Here is a 15,869-nt window from a genome sequence, read left to right on the forward strand (position 1 = left end):
ATACCTGCAGTCGTCAAATAAAATCGAATCCAGAATTCTTCGAATCGAATGGCAGATGACGATGTAACGTGCTAAGCTGCCGCGGAAGCCGAGTTAGTCATTCAGGAAAGGGTTGCATGATTTCATTTCCTGGAAATCTCCGGTTTTTCGTCAGGCAAACAGGCTGGACTAAAAACTGGCGTTTCCAGGGAATGAAGAATACACACAAACGTATAATAAACAGAGCTTAATACACACACACACAAACAACCTCATAACATTAGCTGTCTTGGCGAAAATCTTGAACAACCCAATTCAGTGCCAGGCAGGATAAGTAGTGAGGGTGTGGGATGAGCTGAAATTTAGTTTACCTAAAAATTCATACACATGGGCAACACAATGAGGGGGAAGAAAAAGCAGCATTCTCATGGTGAAAAAAGGTGATTCACAAGATATGAACCTTTCTATGGCAAAGCTGAGGACACTGCTCCTTGAGAACCACCACTAGACAGCTATTTCCTTCCTCTGTGTGTGTGTGTGTGTAAGCAGCACACCAACTAACTTAGTTCATTCTGTGCATGAACTAAGACATGAGACGTCAGTATACCGTTTCTCTAAATTGCGTGTGTTCTGTGTCGATTTGAATGTATGTATGTTGGGCAAAAAACCTGTTTCCAGGAGGGTGAGGATTATACAATCCTCGATTGACACCAACTAACTCGGCCACGTTGTGGGGGGGGGGACACACAAAACTTCTTCGCGTCATTAACGAAATTCGAACCCAGGCCTTTCCCACGCAGTGTGGGGAAAATATATCCATTGGGTGCTGTGTTGTTGTTTGTTTGTTTGTTATTTGATTTTTAGGAGCATTAGCAACTAAGGCCATATTGTTCCGGGGATGTGCAGTGGTCATTCCCTGACCTTTGCGCAGCCTCCGTATTTGGTGGTAACGGGCTCGAACCCCGGTCTAATCAAGAAGCGTGTTCCTGCCCACCTGGCTATGGAGGCGCCATTGGGTGCTGTGTCTCATAACAGGAATGCAGTATGCGATACCTGAGCATCCCATAAAACTGAAGCCATCATTTTCTCCGTGACTGCAATAACATTAAATTTCTTTTGTGGTGGTGAATCAACGTATTTCCATTGAGCAGACTCGCGCTTGGTCTACCGATTAGATGTCACGCTTCACCATCATGCGTAAGTATTGCTTAACACATAAATAAATAAATAAATTTTCTGTTTATACTCCGGGACGACCAAACGGTCAGAGGAGTTCACAAGATAGACTGAATACAAGAAACAGCACCATATTCAGCAGTCACGGGCTTGAATACAGTGCTGTTTCTTGTATTCTGTCATCTTGTGAACTCTCCTGACCGTTTGGTCGTCCCGGAGTATAAACAGAAAATTTAATTTAATTTAACCCCGGTCACTCAAGGCACGTGTACTTATGCACCCGCGCGCCTTGACCACTAGGCTACGGCGGCCTGTTGAAGCGATTATCTTTCTGTTCCTGAGTCAGTGTCAAAACTTTGCACATTTTGTATATAAATGTTACGTAATTTGATGTCACTTTTTTTCTATATTTAAATGAGAATGCTTGTAATGCGGGGCTTAAATAAACAAATATGGATTATCGACAATGCATTCCTAAAGCACAAAAATTCTGTGTATGCACGGTTAAGTAGTTTGGCTAAAGTGCAACATCAAGAAATCAAGTACGAGACTGATTTAACAGTAGTCACAGGTTTCCAAGTATCTTGTTAAATGGTACTAGTATTACTATTGAAAAAGGTCACCAACAGGTGGCAATTGACGAGTGTAGGAAAATTGATCGCCAGCAATTTACCGCCGCGTCAGTTTATCGCGTTTTACCGTCTAGAAGCAATGAGATGTGTTTGGTCAAATCATAAAAAGTTATTTTTATTTTTAAGTTTCTGCCTTAAGCTATGATTAGCATATTTTTGGAATTCTATGAACTGTGAGGAAATAGTACGGAAAAAAAAAAAAAAAAAAAAAAAACACTTGTATGGAAATATGTAATTTAATAGGTAGATTATGCATTTTAATAGTTACATGTATCACGAAAATAGTCAAAAAATCCATTATTTGAACAATATAACAATTGGTTAATTTTAAACTAAACTAATTATAACATTAGGTATGTCATAGTACACTGCAAAAATTCAAAATGAATGTTTATGCAATCATCAGAATCAGTCACGTTGGGATAATTAATTACTAAGAAACTGTAATATTTACAACACAGTATGTAAGTTATTAATAAGAAATATTATGCGCTATACCTCTTAGATAATCAACAATATCACCCCGTTCATCGTATGCACTAACAAGCCTTTTAATTCGTAAATCACAATCGCGATACTTTTTTTGTCGCTCGGATCACTTTCACTTAAGTTAAACGAATTAAGTAGGTATCTACCTAATTCCAATTTTGGAAAATAACAGGCAATTAAATTAAAGCACCTGCAATGGTATGTATTTCTAGGAAATGTATACCTAGCATATAACTTCCATTTTTAACTCCACTTAATTCTTAAATAACGCCTATAGAAAAGCCATATTTTCAATTTAAAATTACCAATAAATTTATATAAATTATATGTATTGCCTGGCGATAAAATATGCTAGTCATCATTTGTAGGCTATAAATTGTTTATAAACTTAAATTTTCTTAAACTTTCGGCGATAAACTTTCCTCGACTAAGTCTAGGAAAGTTTATCGCCCACAATTCACCGTCGGCAATTAATCGCTAGCAGTTTATCGCATTAACAATTTATAGCCTACAAATATCGCCAGGCAATATATATAATTTATATAAATTTATTTTTAACTTAAGTAGCATGTTTGAGGGAAGTGGGGGGTTGGACGTGCCGCTTAGGGAGGTACTTATATATTTATAATCTCTTACAATCACAACATTTTCTTATTTTGAGTTAATTTTTCATCCTTCTGAGTTTGTGAACGCATCATGTCGGTGGAATTTTTGAAATCAGAAAAAGGAAAACCGAAATTGTGCTTTAGTGGGCATTTGTTTCATAAAGACAGGCAAAATGAAACAAAAATTCATTGGAAGTGTCAAAATTACAAAAAAACCAAAAGTGCCGCTCGAGTTACTACGGTAAATAACACCATCGTTAAAACATGGAAGGAGCAAAATCATTGTGGAGACGCAGCAGGAGTTGAGGCAGCACAACTTCTTGATACCATTCGAACTTATGCAGAAACAACAAATAATACGCCTCATAGTATTATTTCAAATGTTTCGAGAATCTGTAGCCAAGCAGCAGCCCCTAAGCTTCCAAGTGTAGATACAATGAAACGAACGATCCGAAATATAAGAAATCGAAATTTTGATGGCCCAGTTCTTCCAACGCATCGTAGAGACAGTTTTTACAGAAGAATATAAAACATCATGCAATGGAGAATTGTTTCTACAATTTGATTCTGGACCCGAGGACAATCGTATTTTCAGTACGAAAATAAATTTGCAGTTGTTAGCGCGAAGTAAACACTGGTATGCCGATGGAACTTTCAAATCATCATCATCATCAGCCATTTTCAATCCCCTGCAGGATGAAGGCCTCTCCAGCAACTTTCCAGTTCCTTCTGTTTTGAGCACTGGCCATCCATTTACTACTCAAAAACTCATGAATTTCATCTATCCATCTCCGCCTTTGTCTTCCAGGTTTTCTTCTAGCTCCTCTTGGGTACCATTCTGTTATTTTCTTAGTCCATCTGTCATCATGTCTTCGAGCTATGTGTCCTGCCCAAGACCATTTTAGTTCTTTAGTTTTGATAAGAATGTCCTTTACTTGAGTTTGCTGCCTAATCCATGTGTTTCTCTTCTTATCTAACAGTCTGATTCCCAATATAATTCGTTCCATTCTTCGCTGTGTAGTTCTTAGCTTCTCTTCCATTCTTTTGGTGAGTGCCCAAGTTTCACTTCCATAAGTCATGATGGGGAGTATACATTGATTCATTATTTTACGTTTCAGACAAACTGGGATATTGCTCTTCAGTATGTGACTATATTTCCTGAATGCTATCCATCCAAAATTTATTCTTCTCTTGACTTCCAGCCATTTATCATTATTACAGCTAATAACTTGTCCCAAATAAGTATATGACTCCACCTTTTCAATTACTGCTCCTTCAATCATTATTTCCCTTTCCGTGGCATACTTGTTCATCATTACTTTTGTTTTAGCCATATTCATCTTTAGTCCAAAATCCTTACTAACTGTGCATAACTGATTAAGATTTTCCTCTAATTCTTTGGGATCGTGGCTTATGACCACAATGTCATCTGCAAATCGTAAATGGTTTAGGTATTCTCCGTTCACATTGACTCCTTTCTGCGACCAGTCTAATCTTCTGAAAGCTTCCTCAAGGGCAGCAGTAAACAGCTTCGGAGATATTGTGTCTCCTTGTCGAACTCCTTTCTCGATTTTAAATTTCCTACTGTCTTTGTCTAGTCTAATAAAGGATGTAGCACTCTCATATATTTTCTTCAAAATCATAATATATGGAGTATCTATGCCTTGTCTTTCCAGAGCCCGAAACATTGCCTTATGCTGTATGGAGTCAAATGCCTTTTCATAATCCACAAATGCCAGGCATAATGGTGTTTTATATTCATTTGCTTTCTCCATTAGCTGTGATATTACGTGAAGGTGATCCATAGTTGAGAATCCTGTCCTAAAGCCAGCTTGCTCTTTCGGTTGATTCTCATCAAGTATTCTTTCTAATCTGTTAGTAATGACCCTTGTGAACAACTTGTAGATATGGGATAACAAGCTAATTGGTCTATAATTTCCAATTTCTGATTTATCTCCTTTCTTATGCAGCAAAACTATGATTGCATTATTCCACTGCTTAGGCATCACACCTTTTCTAATGCACTTTGTGAAGAGCCTTGCCAGTTTTTGTGTTATGTCTCTTCCTCCCAATTTTAACAACTCTACAGTAACTTCATCTTCCCGCGGGGCTTTTCGATTCTTCATTTTCTTCAATGCATGTTCTACCTCATCAGGAAGAATATTGGGTATGTCGTATGTGTTGCTACTTTGCAATCCATCTTCCCCACTGCTGGTATCATTCCCTCGCTCCTTGTATAATTCTCTATAGTAGTCTTCTGCTATTTGAATTATGCCTTCTCTGCTGTTTATAAGTACACCATCGCTATTCTTCAGTTTCAGTATCATTTGTCTTCCTGTATTACTGCTCATGGCTGCTGATTTAAATCCTTTGTTTTCCCTTAATGCTTGTTCTACTTTTCTTGTGTTAAATTTTCTTATGTCCTCTCTGAGTCTCTTTCTAATGGCTTTGCATAACTCAGTATACTCAATTTTCTCCCTGTCAGTGTTTTTCTTGCTCTTCATTTGTCGTCTTTGGTTCATCATGACAAGTGTTTCTTGACTAATTTTTTCTTCTTTGGATTTCTGTTTCCCTATAGGTTTCTTGGGCTTTATCACTTTCAGAAAGTTGTAATATTCCTCGTCGATATCTTGGTCCTGAGCTGTCTGCAAAAGCTCAAACTTGTTCTTAAGTTCCAGTACATACTGCTTTTTCTCCTCCTCTGTTATTTCAAAGGCCTTTGTATTATTTACTCGAGTCAGTTTTTTCCTTTCCTTTCCTACATCTATATCAAGTGTACATCTTACCATTCTGTGATCACTTCCAACATTTACCTTATTCAGGACGGTAACATCATTCACAATATATCTTCTGTTAGTGAGGATGAAGTCGATTTCATTAGTTGTTAATCCATTTGGACTCTTCCATGTCCACTTTCTGTTCACCCTTTTCTTGAAAAAAGTGTTCATTACTGACATTCCTTGAGATTCTGCAAATTCCACAAGTCTTTCACCTCTTTTATTTCTTTCACCAATTCCAAAATTTCCTATAGTTCCTCTTTCTGCGCTGTTTTGCCTTTTTCCAACCTTAGCATTGAAGTCCCCCATAATAATAGTGTAGTGGGTTTTCTGCTCATCTAGAAGACTCTCAATTTCAGTGTACATTTCTTCAACCTCTTCATCATCATGGCTCGATGTTGGTGCATAAATCATTATAATCTTTAGCTTGTACCTCTTAGAAATCTTGAGTATTAGCCTTGACACCCTTGGTGATGTACTTTTGAATTCCAAAATGTTGTTTTTAAAATCTTTATGGACCAGAAACCCAACTCCACCTTCACTCCTTTCACTGTTTCCATTGGTGTACAGCAGATTTCCACTTGATAAACTTATAAGTGATTCATTTCTTCTTCTTGTTTCAGCCAAACCGATGATATTCCAATTCACATTTTCTAATTCCTTTTCCAGCTCTAATATCCTGTCTTCACCGATGAGTGATCGTACGTTATAACAGGCCAAGTTCAATTTCCGTTCATGGCAGCCTGGTCGTACCCAGAGATTCTTAGCACCCTCTGCTTCCACTCTGATCCTCTCGCTGCCGTAAGAGGGAGAGTGAAAGCTGCTGGGGACTGAGGGCCATTTGTATTGTTGTGCTCTCATTGCTGGAGGGTGCAGGACTCATTGCTGCAGGACTTTCAAAACTGTTCCCTTACTTTTTTATCAGCTGTATACGATACATGGATTCAAGGACAAAATATCGCTTCCATTAGTTTATGCATTATTGCCAAACAAGTCTGAGGAAACGTATGTATCTCTACTACAGCAGCTGAAAGTATTGGAACCGGCTATGTCCCCGCAATCAATAACTATAGATTTTGAGACGGCGATGATGAATGCTTGCAGAAGAGTTTTCCCTGACGCTTCGCAACGGGGTTGTTTTTTCCACTTTTCACAATGTATTTTCGTTCCACTCAGAATAATGGATTGAAACAACGTTATGAAACTGATGCTAATTTTGCTTTAAATATCGAATTTTGGCAGCAATTGCATTTGTGCCCACTCCAATTGTGACGGTCGTTTTTGAACAATTGTGTGAAAATGGTGTTTTTCCTCCAGAATTGCAAGAAGTTGTTGATTATTTTGAGGATACATGGATTGGACGCCCAACCAGACGGCATCTTCGTCAACCACCAAAGTATTCCCATGAAATGTGGAACGTACGCCAGCTTGTTCTAGAACTATTACCAAGAACGAATAATTCTGTTAAAGGGTGGCATAAAGGATTTGAGGAAAAAGTCGCTGCTTATCATCCCAACATTTGTAAATTTATCGATGGCATTAAAAAAGAACAAAGTATTAACGAAATGCGCATTGAACAATATTTAAGTGGAAGTGATACGGACAACAACAAAAAAAGAAGTATCGCGATTGTGATGAACGAATTAAAAGGCTTGTAGTGCATATGATGAACGGGGTGATATTGTTGATTATCTAAGAGGTACAGCGCATAATATTTCTTATTAATAATTTACATACTGTGTTGTAAATATTACAGTTTCTTAGTAATTAATTATCCCAACGTGACTGATTCTGATGATTGCATAAACATTCATTTTGAATTTTTGCAGTGTACTATGACATACCTAATGTTATAATTAGTTTAGTTTAAAATTAACCAATTGTTATATTGTTCAAATAATGGATTTTTTGACTATTTTCGTGATACATGTAACTATTAAAACACGTAATCTACCTATTAAATTACATATTTCCATACATGTGTGTTTTTTTTTTTTTTTTTTTTTTTTTTATTTCCGTACTATTCTTTAACAGTTCATAGAATTCCAAAAATATACTAATCATAGCTTAAGGCAGAAACTTAAATAAAAAATAACTTTTTATGATTTGACCAAACACATCTCATTGCTTCTAGACGGTAAAACGCGATAAACTGACGTGGCGGTAAATTTTCCGGACCCCGGCAATTGACAGCCTAGCAAAACCAGTAACGGTATGCTGTATATATTAAGAGAGAGTGTGCGAAAATCCTTTCAATATATAAAGAATACATCGAAATTTTCACGCAGCATAATATTTGCACAAAACTTCCAAACTTCGATGGCAAATTTTCGGAATGAAATGCAAAAACAGCATTAAACATCGGGCAGCTACATGGTAAGTTAACATTATGCAGTATAAAAACCACAAAAAGCTAACTTCAAACCTTTGTGTACTCTACTGTACTGTATGCCACCGAAATCTGGGCGATCGTTCTCTTTCAAAACCCATTTGCGCCAGTGCATATTGAAGTGGACAACCCACAAACAACGGACCACGAGCATGGCCACTCAACTTCAAATCTCACGTCTAGCAGAGAAATTCAACTACTGTTAAAATGCTGGAAGGCGCAACCAACTCCCCTGACTTCTGGGACATATGTCAATGGCACGCCCCAACATCCATCCTAAGAGCCATTCCTTTTCTGCAGCTAAAGAATAATAGGCTGAAAATCTGTGACAGACCTCTACCTTCCCAAGTGCTTCCCAGGATAAAAGCCCTACAAATGATAGACAGACCTTCAGAAAATTTCCATGATCGCAATTGCAGATGTCCGCGGGTCGAACTAGTTCCTCTACTGTGTCGCCCCTTGATATCTGTATCCAAGTGATGTTCTTTCCCCCCACCACCATCTGTGGCTGAGAATGGAAAATCTCATGCTCCTCACAGATTAACTCTCGTATTGATGCCGAACTGCATGCTGTTCGGCATCAGTACTACTTTTATTTGTTAATATTTTGTTCTAATGTACGTTTGTATACCCCTTCGTCCCGCCCCACTCGGAATTTCCGTATACCCCAAATTACATTTTATGTATATTTATTTAAATTATTACATATTTTGTCGTTAGGTATTACTCTCATTTATGTCCAAGACGTTTGTATGCAGCTTTTGTCAATCCCTTAGCATTCTCTGCCTCCTGGCCTTGGCAGGTCGTATTGCATGTGTATTGTATATAAAATAAATAAATAAATTTACTGTTTATAATCCGGGACGACCAAACAGTCAGAGGAGTTAACAAGATAGACAGAATACAAGAAACAGCACCGTATTCAGCAGTCACGGGCTTGAACCCCGGTCACTCAAGGCACGTGTACTTATGCACCCGCGCGCCTGACCACTAGGCTACGGCAGCCTTATTCAATGATATGTGTAATGAACATCACATGTATATAACGCAGCGCAATAAAGTGTTTCCTTCTTCTTCGCGCTTCCTAACATCATTCCTGTTCCACTGGTTACCAAGTAAACTGTGTTAAGCGCGCCTGGAGTTCCGCGTGCCTACTGGCGAGAGACGTGCAGTCTCTGTTAACGTCGAATAGTACGAGCGCTTCCCTGGATATCTCACAAATCAACGTCCAAGTTTGTAAGCGAGGCCAACGACCTTAACCATGTACTTATGACTTTCGGTGCCGCCTTGTTTAAACGGAACCGAAACACACACAAAAAAAGAAAACAAAATGAAAGAAAAAAAGGGAAAAGGCGCACCAATTTTATCCGTCACCAAATGGCGTAAGAAGCACGAAAGCACCGGTCAAAAATGACAAGTACAAGAAAAAAGATATTTTAATTAAGTTTCTTAAATTCGGTAAAAAATTTACAGTGTAGTTATAAGTATCATAAGTAGTCATCGGTATCACTTTTTTTTTTTTTACTGCATGTAGAACATTCTTATAGGATTCCCATAGAAATATATGAAGAAAATCAATTATAACAAAACTTAATAAAATTCGAGGACATTACGTGAAGTACTACTAAGTAATTTTAATAAAAACACCTCACCATGTTGAAGTACTTAACTAATTTAGTAGTATGAAAATAAAAACTGATATAATCAGACAAAAACAGTCCGAATATCGAAAGAAATTGGCAGCGTTTCGAATTGTGATGTCAATCTTTGGGCTCTTGCATTTTGGGTTTTAAAAATCCCCCAAGAAAGTCAACACATGTTGATAATACATCACATAAATTCAATTTATAGCTAAATTAGAGTTTATAAAACATAATGTTCTCTGAAGCGCTGTAGAAAAGTTAGCTATAAATTGAGTTTGTGTAATACAATAATTATCAACCTATGTTAACTTCTCTTTATACACAATTTTATAGAACCCAAAATCCAGGCCCGTACACGATTTTCTATATAAAAATTCGAAACGCGAGCAATTTATATAGGTATTGGGACTATTTTGATCTGACTGTATCAATTTCTCATTTCACCAATAAACTTATTAAATAATTCACGTGGTAAGGTATCTTACATTATAACGAACCTTTTTCACAAGGGTTTTGAAGCTTTTTATCACTTATAAATCGACAAAATATCCACATTATCTGATATGCATTATCCTGCAAAAATTCATGGGACACCCGTAATTTAGGGGGAAAAAATAAGGAAATTAATAGCTTGTTGGCCCACCTTTGACTGTAACAATTGCTTAAATGAGTCGTGGAAGAACTTCTAATAATTTCTTTTAGAAAGCTGGTGTGGCACCGTGTGGGCTCGGGCACCCTTTTAAAACATTTGTGCGGTACATTAAGAAAGACTGTCTCCGCCTTGCCTTAATTCTACATTTTACTTCATCTCAAAGATCTTCAGCTGAGTTGAGACGAAGCTCTGTGCTGGCCACTGTACTGCTTCGATGTTATTTTCTTCAATCTATGCATTCACAATTATTGCTTTTTGATATGGAATGCAATCGTGATTACTGTGTTCTTTGGTCGATGTGCCTATTTATACTTGACGTATTTATTGACTATTTTAATGATACAAAACAAAAACTGACAAATTTTTTACAGTTCACAATAAATATTCGAAAATCCCACCGCCAACCTCAATGCACTTTGCAACTCTTGTGGTAATATGATGTGTTGTTCTGAAATCGCCTTTTCTTTGAAACGGCGACCTCCGAAGATGTCCGCAGTATACTGCACTTTTCATCCAACCACACAAACAAAAAATCTAACGGAATGAGGTCTGGAGACCTTGGTGGCCAATGAACCGAACCATCGCGGCCGATCCATCGTTCAGGGAAAGCTCGATTTAGATATTGTATCACCAGACGGGTATAATGTGCAGGAGCTCCGTCATGCTTAAAGTACATAACAATGCTTGTAGCCAAGGGAACATCCTTCAATGGTAGTGGAAGTTCGCTTTGCAAAAATTCTAAGTAAATGGGTCTTGTAAGATAATTTTTAACACAACAGGCCCAATCAACTGATCGTTGATGATACCACACCACACGTTTACATAGAAAGAAGCGACCTTGAAAATTTGTTTCTACAGTGACATGTAGATTTTAGTTTGAACACATGTGAGAGTTATTGATACCGTCACGGGTGAAAGTAGCTTCATCACTGAACAGTATTAATGGAATTGCTCGGCGATCATCCGATTAATTCCAACCCACCGACAAAATTCCAATCGCTGGGCGTCGTCTCCTGGTTGAAGGTGTTTGCACAAGCTGTATGTGAAATGGATACAAGCCGTGCTTGTATCCATTACGCGTAGAAATTCTTACTGTGCTAATAGTAGGACTAGGTTCTACCGACTGAAGAATGTTCTATTTCATCCACATTTTGTTCATTTTTTTTTTCACATTCAGAAGAAATATGAGCGATGGGAACTGTACCAGTCTCACGCTGATTGGTGTAAACGCTCTTGAATTCGGTATTCTGCGGTTAGGAAACCGTCGACGGTATTCTCTACAAGCAGTAGTACCACTTCCACCACAAAAACCATATCGGCATATTCAGCATTTGTGAAGCATTCTTACCAACACTTCTAACACCAAACAGTGTCAGGTTATAACTGCTTCTTGGTCACATCTGATTCAGGGAGCTACGCGCCAGTTTCAAACACCTGTATCTCCGTATCCATTGAGAATTGGACACATGTGTATATAAACTTTTTACTCACAATAATCGATACTGTAACCTCCCAAAATATATACTATTCCTTCTGAATCACCCTGTGTATGTGTGTGTATATATATATATATATATATATATATATATATATATATATATATATATATATATATACACACACACTGTGCTGCCACTTTATTAGGTACATTTCTGCTGTGCACACAAATGGTGTGTCCCACAACGTTGCAAGTCACATGACCATACTTGTGGATATAAATGCAGCAGAACAACCTTTCTAGTATCAGTTAAGCGCACAAACCGTAACAAGAATGGGGAAAAGGAGTGATCTAACGGACTTCGAACGTGGCATCGTAGTAGGTGCAAGGCGTGCTGGACAAAGCATCTCTGAAACGGCAGTTCTCCTGAACTTTTCACGCACCACAGTTTCAAGGGTGTATCGAGAATGGTGCAACGAACAGAAAACATCCTTTCAACGGCACTCCTGTTGAAGAAAATCGCTTGTTGATGAGAGATCACAAGAGGAAGGCTGGAACTGTGCAAGCAAACAGACGGGCCACAATGTCGCACATCACGTTAGAATACAACCTTGGTGCGCAGAACAAAATATCGCAACGGACCACTAGTCGCACTTTGTCACCAATGGGCTACAACAGCCGACGGCCACATTATGTACCTTTGTTATCAATGAAGAACAAGAGAGCACGCCTCCTTTGGGCACAGCAACACCAGCACTGGACTATCGAGGATTGGAAAACAGTTCCTTGGTCTGACGAGTCGAAGTTCCTGGGGTATCATGTTGGTGGAAGGCTCAGAATTTGGAGAAAACAACGTGAATCCATGGACCCGTCATGTCTGATGCCTACTGTGCGAGGTGGTGGGGGCAGTGTTATGATGTGGGAATGTTTTTTGGCACACGTTGGGTCCATTGATACCCATAGTTTCACGTCTGAATGCCACATCGTACCTAAACAGCGTTGCTGACCAAGTGCATCCGTTCATGTTGACAGTTTATCCTCAGTCAGATGGTTACTTCCAGCAAGATAATGAGACGGTGCACAAAGCCCGAATCACTATGGATTGGATCCAGGAACGTGTCAATGACTTCTTTGCTGCAGTGGCCCGCTCAGTTCGCGGATCTCAATCCTATTGAACATCTTTGAGAAGAACTGAAAAGGGCTGTTCGCTGCAGACCTACACCTCCGTCGAATCTCAAGGAACTGCGTGACACACTCATGTCTACATGGTACTCCATTCCTACACGTTTTCAGCAGCTTGTTCAATCCGTGCGTAGACGAATTCAGGCTGTTTTTAAGGCTAAAAGAACGCTACTAGGTAGGTGTTCCTAATAAAGTGGCAGCACAGTATATATATATACACATACAGTATGTCTTGCTCAGTTTTGGTTTCAAGAAAAGGTAGTACAACTTTTAGTACTTAGTACCATGCATCCATTGAAGGCAGAGAAGATGAAAGAGGATATCCGTTAATATCTAACTTGGATTTCTGTAGATTATAATTTTCAGGAAATAAGTTGTTGTAGTAGGGTTTTAGGAGCATCAGCGACTAAGGCCCTATTGCAACGTGTATACCGATTGTAAACTGCATGTGTTCTGTGGTCAATTTTCTGTTTGCTAGATGAAAAACCATGCTACCCTCGCCTGGAATGGACTAACTCAAGCCACATGGTAAAAAAGGCGCATAAAAATTCCTCCCGTCATCAACTGGACTCGAACTCGGGTCTTTTCCGCCCCGTGTGGGGAAGACGACGATTCTACCAACTGTGCTACCCACGAGGGCCAGGAAATACGTGCAAAGGAAAGTTGTTTCAGAAAACGCAAGTGGAAGGAATAAATGAGAATGAAGATGGTTGTGTAAGTTAGGCAGTAAAAGCATGCTGACTGGTTGCAGAAAGTGTTCCGACTAGTTTGGAAGAGACGGGGGGGGGACAAAGCAGCCAATTCAGAAGAACGTGCCGGTGGAAACATCTATAGAAAAGGCATGCAGCAGAAACAGAACGGATTTGTAACAGGTGGGATATTAATTAACCTAACTACACTCTTTTTGAATGGAGTCTAGAAGCCTAAAAGAGATTATGGGGTACCGCCCCAGATGTCAGAATAGAAAGTAACGCCTAGAGCGTTACTTTCTTCTAAGCAGCTACTCACTCTGTACAAATCTCAAATTCGCTGCTCACTGTATACAAATCTCAAAATAGGAAACAAGTTTTGTAGATGCAGAGAAAGCAATACAGTAGGGCCTCGACTTACGATATTCTCAGGAACCGATATCGGAACGCTAGCTGGAACGATACATGGGTGTATATTTTCAGTTGTTCCGTGGCCCACGGAACATCACTCGTACAATTATCCTCAACCAATTAGCGTCTTTGTTATTGTTCAACAACCTTATCGTTCAACGTGTGACGCGCGGAACATCACTCGTACGATTGTTTCATCTATGACGATGTGAAACTTCAACCAGTGGCAGTGCTGTGCGCTTTGAAGACTTTAAAGCCAGCAGAGGCTGGTTCGAGCGCTTCAAAAAAAAAAAAAAAAAAAAAAAAAAAGGCGATTATCAAAAGTGTTGAAAGGCATACGGAGGCATCCAGTGCTGATAATAAAGCAGATGAACCCTTTAAAATTGAATTCCAAGAGTTAGTTGATTAGAAGGGTTACCTTCCCCAGCATGTTTTTTACATTTACGAAATCGGCCTCTTCTGAAGCGAATGCCCAGGAACACGTACATCACTAAGGATGAGGCTAGTTTACCTGGGCATAAGCCTATGAAAGATAGGCTCACTTTTCTGTTGGGTGCAAATGCCTATTCAGATTTTAAGCTGAAGCTTTTGCTGGTGTATCACTCTAATACCCCCATAGTATTTAAACAACAAAAGGTCGACAAATGCATGCTGAGAGTGTTTTGGCGCAGTAACAAGAAGGCCTGGGTTACAGGATATGTCTTCAATGAATGGGAGCTTGACGTTTTCTGTCCTTCAGTGAAGAGTTATCTTGAGAAAAATAAGCTTCCTGTGAAGGCATTGCTCCTGCTGGATAATGAGCCAGGCCATGATCCCAACCTTGTTCAATCTCTTCAGGTACAATTTGCCTTTGTTCAAGTCAAAATTTTGCCACCCAACACCACTTCTCTTCTTCAACCAAACCAACAAGTGGTTGCAAACTTCAAGAAAATCTACACCGCGAAAATGTTCGCAAGTTGCTTTGCAGCGGCCTCTGGTGAAAATGCTCTCACCCTCAAAGATTTTTGGAGGTCAAAGTTCAACATGCTGGACTATGTGAGGCTGATTACAAGTTCTTGGAATAATGTTTCCACCAGGTGCTTAAATTCAGCCTGGAAAAAGATCTGGCTTTTAATTATTCATAACGTTGACGGATTTGAAGATGGTGCTTTGCCAAATGATATTGTCAGTCTTGATAAATCAATGAGTCTGGAGGTTGACGAAGAGGATGTGGAGGACCTTATTGACGCTCATGGATGTGAGCTAACAACAGAGGAGCTACAAGAGTTGGAGAAAATTACGGAGAGTGACACTGGACTTCAGGAAGCTATAAAAAAAAGTCGTCAAAATCAGTCCATTTGGACAGTTTCTTTGCCAACAGCAACAAAAGACTGAAAAGACACGTGACGCTTGATATAGTCCCGCCACCATTGATTTCAACAGCTCTGCGCTTCAAATCTTTATTTGTTTTTTGTTTTGTTTTTTTATTTTAGGATGTTTTATTGACTATTTATTAAGTAATCTTTATAAACAAATTTTTAATGTAAAAATGAAGTATATAACATGCAAGAAATAGCTATTTTAGGTGTTGTTGGGGAACGAATTACAGGAAATCAATGTATTATTTGTTTCAACTTAATATTTTCGACATACAATGGGTTTTATGGAACGAATTACCATCGGATGTTGGGGCCCCGCTATTTGTAATGCATTTATACCAAGAGAGATTAGAAGTCAGGGTAATCGCTTATCTTCAATTCTTCCTGTCAGTACTACATTAGGCAGCCTGTGTTGCTTCATGCGGTTCAACCACTGAAGTTGTTTTTTG

The sequence above is a fragment of the Mastigoproctus giganteus genome, chromosome 10, assembly GCF_048544385.1.
Source record: "Mastigoproctus giganteus isolate SK-2022 chromosome 10, ASM4854438v1, whole genome shotgun sequence".
NCBI classification, from domain to species: Eukaryota; Metazoa; Arthropoda; class Arachnida; order Uropygi; family Thelyphonidae; genus Mastigoproctus; species Mastigoproctus giganteus.